This window comes from Mixophyes fleayi, chromosome 2 (assembly GCF_038048845.1).
Source record: "Mixophyes fleayi isolate aMixFle1 chromosome 2, aMixFle1.hap1, whole genome shotgun sequence".
In the NCBI taxonomy this organism is placed as follows: domain Eukaryota; kingdom Metazoa; phylum Chordata; class Amphibia; order Anura; family Limnodynastidae; genus Mixophyes; species Mixophyes fleayi.
In genome coordinates, this window is record NC_134403.1 from 8,738,420 (window position 1) to 8,750,529 (window position 12,110).

A 12,110-nucleotide genomic window follows, 5' to 3' on the forward strand; every position below is an offset into this window, starting at 1 on the left:
AATAATCTGTATGCCTGGGGCAGGCAGAAATAATGGACAGTCCTTCAATTAGATTGATCCCCAAAAGTCTGACAATTTGTTCCCTCAGAACACAGATTTTTAAGCAACCTCAAATGGGTGCGGCATTCACAGGGGCAGGGTTAATGCTAATCGGGTTTGTGTCCTGGGACACCTTTTCAAACCAAATTTACCTGTTGCCTGATTTATTAACCAATTCTACAATGTGATATATTTGTCCTGGACAGCGTTACATCGATCCAATCTTATCATTAACAAATCCCCTATGACTTTGCTCATCTTTTCATATCAAACATGCCTAAGTACAGGGCATTCGCAGAGCTTCCACTCCTTTTCTTCATTTCTCTGTGGGTCAGAATTCTTAATTTACCATATGAGCTGCCCTTCATCATGCTATTGAGGAATAGGTGGTTGATCTCTGCTTTTATTGATTTTAAGTGGCATATTTTAAAACTGAATTCTTTCTGTCTATACAGTATTACATATAGGCTATGTTATCCCCTGGCCTCATTGAGCCAGGCCACATGCTGAGCGGTACCTACAAGTCTATTCAAGTGTCACAAGCAAACAGTGCTATGTCCTGGAAGCTGCTAAAAGTGGCAGGCTTATCTCCTCACACTGGGATGTAAAAACCTCCAAACACCATTACATCAGACGCTGCGTCTTTAACTGTTACACTAGCTTATCAATGGATTCATTTGATACAACCTATTTACCCTGCAGTTATGAATTATCCCTTGTAAATAAATGCAAGCTCTCTAATTTACACCTAGGGGTTAGTGTGTGTTTATACTACCTATTGAAGGGAAGTAAATTAGCTAGGGAAATACATGATCAAATACAATGGATGTCTGTGATCTGCATATCTAAAGCTGGTCTCTGCACAAAGGGTTTACCTAACTCAATTACATGTTCTTGACCTCATTTGGTCACACCTTTATCTGAATTGACCATCAGGTTAATTTAGATATTCATGCAAAGATTTATTTGGGTCCTGACATCCAATATTCTATTTCAGCATATCAGATCTATGCTTTATCCTGACACTCTTTTTTTTATTCTTCCGCAGGTCACTAGTCCAATTATTCTGGGTCTCTCTTGGTTTCAACTGCATTCTCCACATATAGATTGGTCTTCCTCTCAGATATTCGTTTGGGGAACTCCTTGCCAATCCCGCTGTCTTGTTCGAGTCAAACCCTTACTGGATTATTCACCTCTTCCTGTTGCCCCCGGGACCCTCCTGCCTCCTCATCTAACACCTTTCTCTGATGTCTACGATAAAATCCATTCTGAAACCTTGCCATCTCACCATGCTCTCACCGTGCTTGGGACTGTTCCATAGATCTCCTGCCGGGCAAGATCCCTTCCAGAGGCCGGGTGTACCCATTGTCCAAATCTGAGACCCAAGCTCTGTCTGAGTACGTTCAAGAAAACCTCCAGTGTGGGTTTATCCGACCCTCCACTTCTCCTGTCAGGTCGCTGCGCCCATGCATTGATTATAGAGGTTTGAATACTATCACAGTCAAGAATCGGTACCCTATTCCACTCGTGACTGAACTCTTCGACCGTATCAAAAGCGCACAGATATTCACCAAGCTAGACCTTCAAGGGGCCTACAATTTAATTTGCATTTATAAGGGAGACGAGTGGAAGATGTTATGAATACTTACTCCGCCGGACCCGGAAGCCGCACTTCCGGGTTTGATCGCTACCTAGGGCAGGGAATTCAAACAGGATTCAGTACAAAAACATAGCTCTGACACTTGGTGAGTGTCAGAGCAACTCACCAGTTCCTGGCTCCTGTTCCCTGTTCCTTCCAGTGCCTGCTCCCAGTGTATTTGATCACCTGTGTACCGACCCGGCTTGCAGACTTTCCTGAATCTCCTTCATCTGTGTACCGACCTGGCTTGCTGATTTCTCTGATTGCCTGTGTCCCTGACCCGGATTGTCTGACGCCTCTTCTATCTCCTCGCTGTATCCTCCCGCTGCCCTTGCCGCTACACTACTTCTTGAGGCAAGCCTGAGGACCCCAAGCTGCATCTCCTGGCAGCTAAGCACATTCCGCCTTGCGGCGGTTCTGGTGAACACTGGGGAGTTCGTTAGACTCAGCACCGCAGGTAAGACAGCGCTAATCAAGAATAGTCCAGGATCCACTTAATCCGTTACAGAAGACCGCTTTTAATACCAGGGATGACCACTATGAATATCTGGTGATGCCTTTTGGATCTGTAGAGATTTACTTTACTCTTATATAGTAGAGTACTTGGACGACATTTTGATTTTCATCCAGGATCTAAGTACTCATAGTCGCCAAGTGGCTGAAGAAATGTTCTTTTGAGAACGTTCAGACGACCTTTCTGGGATACATCGTTTCTGGCTCCGGCATGCAGATGGACCCAAATAAAGTCTGTGCCATCCTGGACTGGCCTCTTCCGATTGGACTCAAAGCCATCCAATGCTCTCTGGGCTTCACCAACTATTACAGACAGTTTGTGTGAGGATATTCCACCCTTGTGGCCCCCATTGTGGCACTCACTCAGAAAGCAGTTGAAACTAAAACTTTGCCTCCGGAAGCTATTGAAGCATTCAACATCCTCAGAATGGATTATTCCACAGCCCCTATTCTTAAACAATCCAACCCCTCATTACTATTTTTTGAAGAGGTCGATGTCTCAGCCATCGGAGTAGGAGCAGTGCTTTCAAAGTATTTTCCACCAGAGAAAAAAATCCCATCCTTATGCCTTTTTTTCTTGTATATTTCTACCAGCAGAAAAAAACTACGCAGTCGGAGATAAGGAGCTCCTAAGTATGAAACTTGCACTTCAGAATGGAGGTACCTTTTGGCGGGTGTTAACATTATCACCAACTACAAGATTTTTTTTTACCTCCAATCGGGACAATGCTTATGTCCTCAACAAGCAAAACGGTCCCTATTTCTCTCCCGCTTCAATCTGTACATCACTTTCAAACCAGGTTCTAACAACAAGAAGGCTGACGCCCTTTATTGAGCTTTTCTCAATGAACAAGACTCAACTGAACGCCCTTCCCGTCCTATTCTGCATTCTAACTCTCTGTTGGCCACATCTGTGTCCACTTCTCCAACACTCCCGCCAGGCAAAATCTTTGCCCCTCTGGCTCTCCGAAAAAAATTACTTCAATGGTGTCACGCCTCACGTTTTGCTGGTCATGCTGGGATCCGGAAAACTACAGAGCATGTCTTGAGAAGTTATTGGTGGCCTACCCATCATACTGATACTAAACAGTTTACATCAGCCTGTAATGCCTGTGCACTGCATAAGACTCCACATTTGAGCCCTGTGGGACCAATTGTTCCATTGCCTCTTCCAACCAAACCCTGGTTTTACATCTCCATGGATTTTATTACTCACCTTCCTTCTAGTAAAGGCTATAACACTGCTTAGGTGGCCGTGGACTGCTTATCTAAAATGTCCCACTTCGTGCCTCTTTCTAGTCTTCCGGCTGCCGCCCATATCATTTATTGGTGAAGGAGATTTTCCGATAACACGGTTGTCCCGTGGATATTGTATCAGACAGAGGGGATCATTTTACGTATAGATTCTGGAGATCCCTGTGCAAACTTCTCAACGTTCAACTCAACTTCTCATCACCCTATCACCCACAGTCTAACGGACAAACAGAGAGAGTAAATCAGGATCTGGAAACTTTTATTCTGATATACTCATCGACCTCTCAAGACAACTGGTCCGACCTCCTGCCCTGGGCAGAATTTGTCCACAATAATCTCTACCACAAATCAACCTCTTCTAATCCATTCTTTATTGTTCATGGTCACCATCCATACATTAATAGGTTTTCAAACCTCCCACTCACCAAGATGCCTGCAGTCGACATCCTTCATCAGGTTTTTTTTTTATTTGGGGTCAAACCCTTAAATGTCTCAAGAAATCCTCCTCCCATTTCAAACACTTTGCCGATAAGAAACGTTGTGCTATTCTTCTGTTGAAAATTGTCGATAAAGTGTGGGTATTCACAAAGAATATTCATTTAAGAGTACCATGCATGAAATTTGCGCCTCGATTTATTGGGCCCTTCAAAGTACTGCAGTTCTCCAATCCCATATCTGTAAAATTGAAGCTGTCTACTTCTACAAAAATGGAAGCAGCTTAAATCAATTCATAGGCCATAACAGGTGCTTGAAAGGGTGGGGTTATCCTGCAAGGAACATACACACAACATTTTTTCCCCCAGCACACTGCTATAGCCAGCAACAGATCTGCCATTTCTACTGTAGATAAAAATGCAAAAGTCTTTGTTGCACACATTTGCAAATGTATGTTTAAGCCATCCGCCACGCCAAGATGCTTTTGCTAATAGGATGGTCCTACTCTAAACAATGAGAGTCCCATATATTTGGGCCATACATATGTGTTTTTAAATTGAGAGACAACTTACCAAAGAGGTACCCCAGAAGCCTCCAAACAGCAATTCAGTGCCAGTACCCCCTCTCAGCTACTGACACCAACATTCCTCTCAGACAAATACAAAAGTGGAAGCTGCTCAAATCAATTTATAGGCCATAACAGCTGTCTACTTCTCTCTGCATCTCCAACACTTTCCATGTGTTGTTGCTCAAACCTCTCATCATTAATCGTTTTTTATCCACCAGGGTATCTCCCCACCTCTCCCTGCTATGCATGCTGAACAATTCTAAATTAGTCAAATTCTGGACTCTAAGACCTCTCGTGGAAGACTCAAATATCTTCTGGATTTTAAAGGCTTTGGTCCTGAGGAACGCACTTGGATTGAGTCTTCTGACGTCCATGCTCCTTTTCTGGTGAAAAGGTTTCTTTCTAAAAACCCTAAGAAACCTAGTCTTAGGTGTTCACCGACCACCTTTAAAGAGGAGGGGTACTGTCACACATCAGACCCGCTAATTGCCGGGCTCCCCGCTGCCACTTACCTTCTCCTCGGCGGCTGTATTCCTCCAGGACTAACGCAGCGGCTCTCCTGACGAGGCGCCATCTTGCCGGGTTGTCTGCGAATGCGCAAAGCGTCATTCTTCCCCATTCATTCTATTTATCCAATAAGCTGGCTGGTTCTTCTATTTAAGCACGTCTTCTGAACTTGTATGTTGCCAGATCTTCAGGTCTCATCTCTCGTTCAGACATCCTGTACTCTGGCTACTGTTTGCATCCTGTCTCCCGTGTATCCTGTATATCGGTCTGCAGACTATCACACCCTGTGGGTCATCTCCAATATCTACCGTGGTAGCACTCTGCAGACCATTGTATCCAGTCTCCATTGTCTCCTGTATATCGGTTCACAGACTATCACACCCTGTGTGTCGTCTCCACTGTCTAGTGGTAACACTTCACAGACTATTGTATCCTGTCTTCAGTATCTCCTGAGTACCGGTCTACAGATCGTCATCTCCATTTTCAAGTGATAACGCTCTCCAGGACCATCAGTCAGTCTGATCCTGCTGCATTTCTCCTATTTCTGTGTCTCTGGTTCTCATCTCGGTCTTGCTCGTTGCATTCTAAAAGAACATCGACCTGCGGGTTGGAAGCCATGAAGTCCAAACTCCCTTGCGGGGGCCCCTGCGAAAACCTCCATCTCCGTTAGACTCCGTGTCTCTTGAGGGTAGCACCAATTCAAACAGATTGTTTGGGCTTTCACCAGACCTTTGTGAACGTGATACTTGGCTCTTTCACTTTCTTTTCTCTAACCTTCACTTCCATATCGGGGAACTTTAACATCCCTAAAGACCAGTGTTTCTCAAATCCAGTCCTAAGGACCCCTAACAGTGCATATTTTCCAGATCACAAGTTAATAAACTAGTACCAACTGTGGATCTTTCAAAATGTGTCAGTCAGTAATGAATACACCTGTGCTAAAGCAAGGAGTAAATGGGACAACATGCACCTTTAGGGATCCTGAGTACTGGGTTTGTGAAACACTGCTATAGACAATCCACCCAACACTGTAGTATCTCTCAGTGCACCTCTTTTCACCTGCACAGCAATGTCCTCTCCCTAGATCTGGTGTTTTCTCACCTCTGTACTGTTTCCAACTTGAACAATTCACCTTTCCCTCTCCTTGACGGCCATCTCCTCTCTTTTAGCCTCATCCCACACCTCTAACCTTCATCGTCCCCTAAAGTTACTTTCTCCTCCTTCTTGACTCTTTCGTTTCCCCCATTGCCACCCTTTCCTTCCCCAATCAGGCTGTCTCCATCTCCAATCTTACCCTTACCATCGCTTAATCCAGTCACCGCAGCTGACACTATCAATCTTCATTGATCCACAACTCAACTATGGCACTACAAAGTAACCCACTATATTAAAAAATACTTCTGTAGCATAGAACAGCTTTGGAAGAGGTTGCATCCTCATGCTGATTTCCTTCACTTTAAGTTCATTATCTTCTCTTACAGTTCTGCTCTATCACACTCTATACAGTTTCTCATTTCCTCCAAATACTCCATTCCCCAATGCCTCTTTACCACCTTTAACTTCTTCCTCTCCTCTTCCTTATCCCCATCCCTACCCCTCTCTCTGCTCTTGACTTTGCTAACCATTTTCCCCTCCAAAAATGAGTCCATACATCATGAAATCTCACCCATCGCTAGCCCAACGACTTTCTCCTCCTTCACTCCGATATCTGCAAATGAAGTTCTTTTACTGCTTGACCCAATCCCCTCTCATCTCTTTTTCTTCCTCTCTCTCGAGGCCAGCTCCCACCTTTTCCACCTCCTTAACATATCCCTCTCATTTGGTACCTTCCCCTCTTCCACAAAGCATGCTCTCGTCTCCCACTTACTCAAAAAATTCCCTTGACCCTGGCTCTCTCTTTACTTCCCACCAATCTCCTTTCCATTTGCCTGTACACTTCTTGAATGTGTTGTTTACAACCACCTCACCTCCTTTCCTTCCTCTCACTCCCTCTTTGACCATCTTCAATCTGGATTTCGCTCCCTTTACAAAACTAATCTCATTAAAGTCATTAACAACTTTCTCTCCACTAAATCTAAGACACAATTCTCACTATTCTTTATGCTTGACTACTCTGCTGCCTTCAGTTGAACACCCTATCCTTTTGCAAAATCTCCAATAAATGGGTCTGCTTTTTGGTCTCTACACCTGACTCCACCCCCCCCCCACACTTCCCTTACCTGTTAAAATACCCCATCATCTCTTGTATGTCCTGCTGTCTTTCGGACATTTCATTCTGGATGTCCTAACCCTTTCTTAAAGATTTTTAAGACTGAATTCTTCATCTTCTCCCGTCAGGACTCTATCACAACCCCATCTTTCTCTTTCTGTTGATAACACTGTCCCTCAAGTCCACTGCCTACTGGTAATCTTTCCTCTCCTCACATTCAATCCCTCGGCAAATGCAGTCGCTTCCACCTCTGGAATATAAACAAGATCGAACCCTTCCTCACTATGGAAATTACCAAGACTTATTCATTCGGCTAATAATGTCTTGCCTTACTTACTAAAACCTTCTTCTCTCTGGCCTTTTCAACTCCCACCTTGCCCTTCTTTGGTCTGTTATAAATGCCATTGCCCTCCTTATTTTGCTCTTCTGCCACTCTATCTCTGCTGTCTCTGTCTGCCAGTTATTACTCTGGCTCCCCATGGACTTTTATTTTATACTTCTCACTCTCAGCTACAAAGCCCTCAGCCAATCCTCCAACAACATCTCCAATTTTATCTATACCCACACTCATACCCATCCCTTCTGCTCTTATGACCACTGCCTCACTACCACACTGATTAACTCTTCCCACTCCCACCTCCAGGACCTCACCCAGGGGGTTCCTCACCTGTGGAAGGATCTCCCAGACCTTATCAGATTAGCCTCTACTCTCCAAAGACTTCAAACATGTCTTTTAAAATCATTTCTTTATTCAAGCCTATCAGCCCTCCACCAAACTCATTAGCCTTTGCTACTTCACTTTGAACATTAGCATAATTCCTACTCTATGTCTTGTAAATACCTTGATCTGCATTATCAAGTTATCTGTGTTTAATATCTCAATTAGTAGATATCTGGTCTATGTATGTGTCTGCAGACTGTTTGTTAAACCTTATAAATTAAATAATAATAATAATAATAATAATAATAATAATAATAATAATAATAATAATAATAAATAATGCACAATTGGATTTTGTAGAGCAAATATTTGTGAATCATCATCTGCACTTATTGTGCGATTACTTTTCCTCATTCATCCAGCTCTTTACTTAAAGACAACACAGGGTCAAATGTGAAATCTCTTGACATGGGGCCTGTCCCACTGTGTGTATGAGGAGATACCCCTGAGAGCACAGACTGCTTTATATATACATGTTCTGAAATGCCAGACTGCAGTGAAAACTGACTTCCTCAGAGTGCAGTGATCCGTGTGTTCCTCAGAGCGCGGTGAGTATTATTAACCCATTCCATACCACACTATAGAATTCTCTCAGTCATTTTATGCATATTACGCAGCACAACAACAGGACATTTGTAATCTAATCCAACAGTACTACGGAGACATCACTTAATATTGATTGTATATTATGTCACACTGCTCCTTTGTCCGGACAGGGTTAATAGAGCTGCAGTTTTCTGTAGGGAACTTCAATTACATTGATCTGTATCTGTATTATATGTTGGCAGTCATATTAATACTTGTAATACATTATGGATCTGAAATCGAGGTAAAACATAAATTCCAGTGAAATACAGGAACTGGCGAGTTTTGAATTGATCTTGTCCATATATAGCCCTCCCCCGTGTTCTCAGCCGCCGTTTTAGAAGTAATAGTACATTATAAATCTGATTAGGAGTGGACAAAAAAATAAATTCAAATGTTCCTTAAAGAAAATGTTTTGTTTTATTTGGATTGTGCTGTCAAACATAACACCTTGGGCCTGATTCATTAGTGATCTTATCTTGTGCAAAAGTTAAGATCCTTATTTTTAAGAAGAAATGGGGAGATAAGAGTGAAGTTAAGATGGATTTTTATCTTAACTTAAGAAATTCTTCACTTACGCAGTGGATTTTGCTTCTTATCTCCCTTTTCTGAGCATGCACAGAGTGGATTTGCTTAAGATAAGCAAAAAACGTCAGATAAGATCACTAATGAATCAGGCCCCTTGTTTTTTGGCCGCATACTAATATAAATGTTATATATTCTGTTCTTAAATGTCCATCCTATCAGCCAGTGCTCTGCCTTTATGTTTTAAAGGTGTTCTTTACTTTTTTAATCTGTCATCCTGTCTGTATGTGTATTGTGGCTTTTTATAGCTGTGTCGCCTCTATTCTGAATTTTGACAGGAGAGTAACTGACCGCATACATTGATGTTATACAGTATGAAATGTTGAAGTAATGTCGAGGACAAAGAACATGCTCTTTACCCATCCCTACTGCATCATCCACCTCTGTATAGCACGACCAGGAATTGCCAGTCTATCTCTCAAAGGAGAGACCAATGATATCTAAATGTGTAGTTGTCTCTCCTGCATGTTCATGTCCTATAACTATCAACTGCAAAGAGATAGGAACTAGCACAGTGCCTGTATCCATCAGCTGCCCAAAGCCAGGAACTAGCACAGTATCAGTAACCGCCAACTGCCTGGTGCCAGGAACTAGCACAGTATCAGTAATCACCATCACTAAGCATCCATCAGAACAGTGCTTGTATCCACCAATTACCCAGAGCCAGAAACTAGCACTGTACATCTAATTACCAGCTATATAGAGCCAAGAACTTGCACAGTAATTAGATCTCCTAGTTGAGAAGTGATCATAAAACTTCTTATGGCATAACCAGTTCTACAACTAGTGCCATTAAAAACTGGATCTAATGTTACACCCGGAAATCTATGAGATCCACAGCATGGAAGAAGTTAGACATTTCTATTGGCAAGTATAAAATGCTATGCTGTCATCTGGTTCTCCTATTTTTACACACTGCTGTCACTTAAATGTTATACAAATTACGGTAAATGGTTTGTTCCGATCAGATCTGTAAACAGTTGGATTCAAGTAGTGTGACCCAAGAATGAGCTGGATGGAAGGTAATCATTCACACGTCATTAGTCATTGACTCATCAGAATTTCATAGTGAATAATACTGTATGTAAATAAACAACTTCTTTTCAGATTAATATGCTTCTAGCTAATGTCCAAACCAAGTGACTGAAGCAGTGACTTAAAGGGCAGCCATGTAAAGAACATTAACTGGAATTCTATTCTCCTTGTTGACACCTTTCCTTTTCTAGTGTAACGTAATAATCTCCCCGACTCTGCTAATTCTTTCAGTCAAGCAGAATGGTAAAATGCAATTATTTGTATGGCAGGAGGGAGTCCGGATATAAAATCTTCAAATAACGCCACATGAGGTGTTTGCCTTGATTTTGCCATAGAAGTAAAGGGGGAAAAGGGTCATCAGCAGATCCTTGTTTTACAGCTCTGTGAAGCTTGGACCAAGGGAATCTTTTTTCTTTGAGTAGAGCTCAAAGACTGATACCCTATTTGCAATGGGAAATGAAACATACAGCTACAATGAAAAAAAGAGTCTAAAGGACCAAAGGAAATATGAAGGATAGGGTGGGATAGGAGTTTCCAATTTAATTAATTGCAACATGAGATTGATCGACATGAAGACAGCGAATGGTATTATAACGACATGAAGCAAATACAGACTTCATGAAAGGGTGACAGCCACCAATCCAGGCAATTATACATAGTGACCATCACATCAATTCAAAGGGCAATAGTTTGATTCATGCTGTTAAGGGGGCAATGCGGGTCCTCGCATTGCCCCCTTAACAGCATGAATCAAACTATTGCCCTTTGAATTGACGTGAATGCGAGTGTCAGTATGTATAATTGCCTGGATTGTTGGCTGTCACCTTTTCATGAAGTCTGTATTTGCTTCATGTCGTTATAATACCATTCGCTGTCTTCATGTTGCTCAATGCCATGTCAGAATTAATTCATGACTACCACTGGACTGATATGTCTGCACCGCAGTGTGCAGGTGTCTGAAATCTCCTAAATGGGCATTAATAAATATAATCCTTCTGTAAATTCTTGTCTTAATCTGGGTGTACGATTGTGTTAGCTTCAATGCCTAAACTGCTTCCACTGAGGATCAGAAATAAATGCGTCTTCAAAACATACCAGAGTAATCGGAGTTACTGGTCTGACCTTAAGCTCCTCACTGGAACCACTGCAAGTTCTGAGTTTTCTAGACCTTCAAATATACCTGATATGGTGTTCAACACAAACTGTGGAGTGAAGATGAGGCATCAATAATAGTTAGAGTTTTGCTGGTTTCCTTAAAAAAAGTTATGGTTCCAGCAGCAAATATTTGATAAGAACTGGGGTATTAGGATAAGAACCTCAACTTCACTGATTCCTGGAAATTCGGTCATTGGGTGACATACATTTTAGCAGATTACTGTTATAAAGGTGCTGGAAAACACAACGTTACTTTATAAAAGCATTTTCAACAACTACTAAATACAGAGGGCCTGATTCATTAAGGAAATTAAGCTTGAAATTGAGTAAGTTTTCCTACTTAAGTTTTCTGGACAAAACCTTTTACAATACAAGGGGTGCAAATTAGTTTATTATTTTGCACATACGTTAAATACTGGCTGTTTTTTCATGTAACACAAAAATACTTGTTAGCTTATTTTTACACTGAAATTTAAAGTTGATATTTGTGTGCTACATGAACTGATGTGCAAAATAATAAACTAATTTGCACCCCTTGCATTGTAAAAGGTTTTGTCCAGAAAACTTAAGTAAGAAAACGTACTCAATTTCTTATTAAATCAGGCCCAGAATGTTCATAAACTCACATAGCCTGTCGCTGTTATAAATAGTATAATCAAATCAGTGTTTCAAATCTCTGTGAATTGCAGAGGGTATTAAACATTTACTTTCATGTGTTTCTACTACTATATAGACTAGTGCTGCAAATATTACCTTTCAAGTTCAGTATTTTCAGTGTTGTGTCCAGCCCCCAGACTTCATCAGCAGTGTGCAAAGATAATACATTGTCATGTGGACCAGAGCTTAGTGGTATACAGATGACACA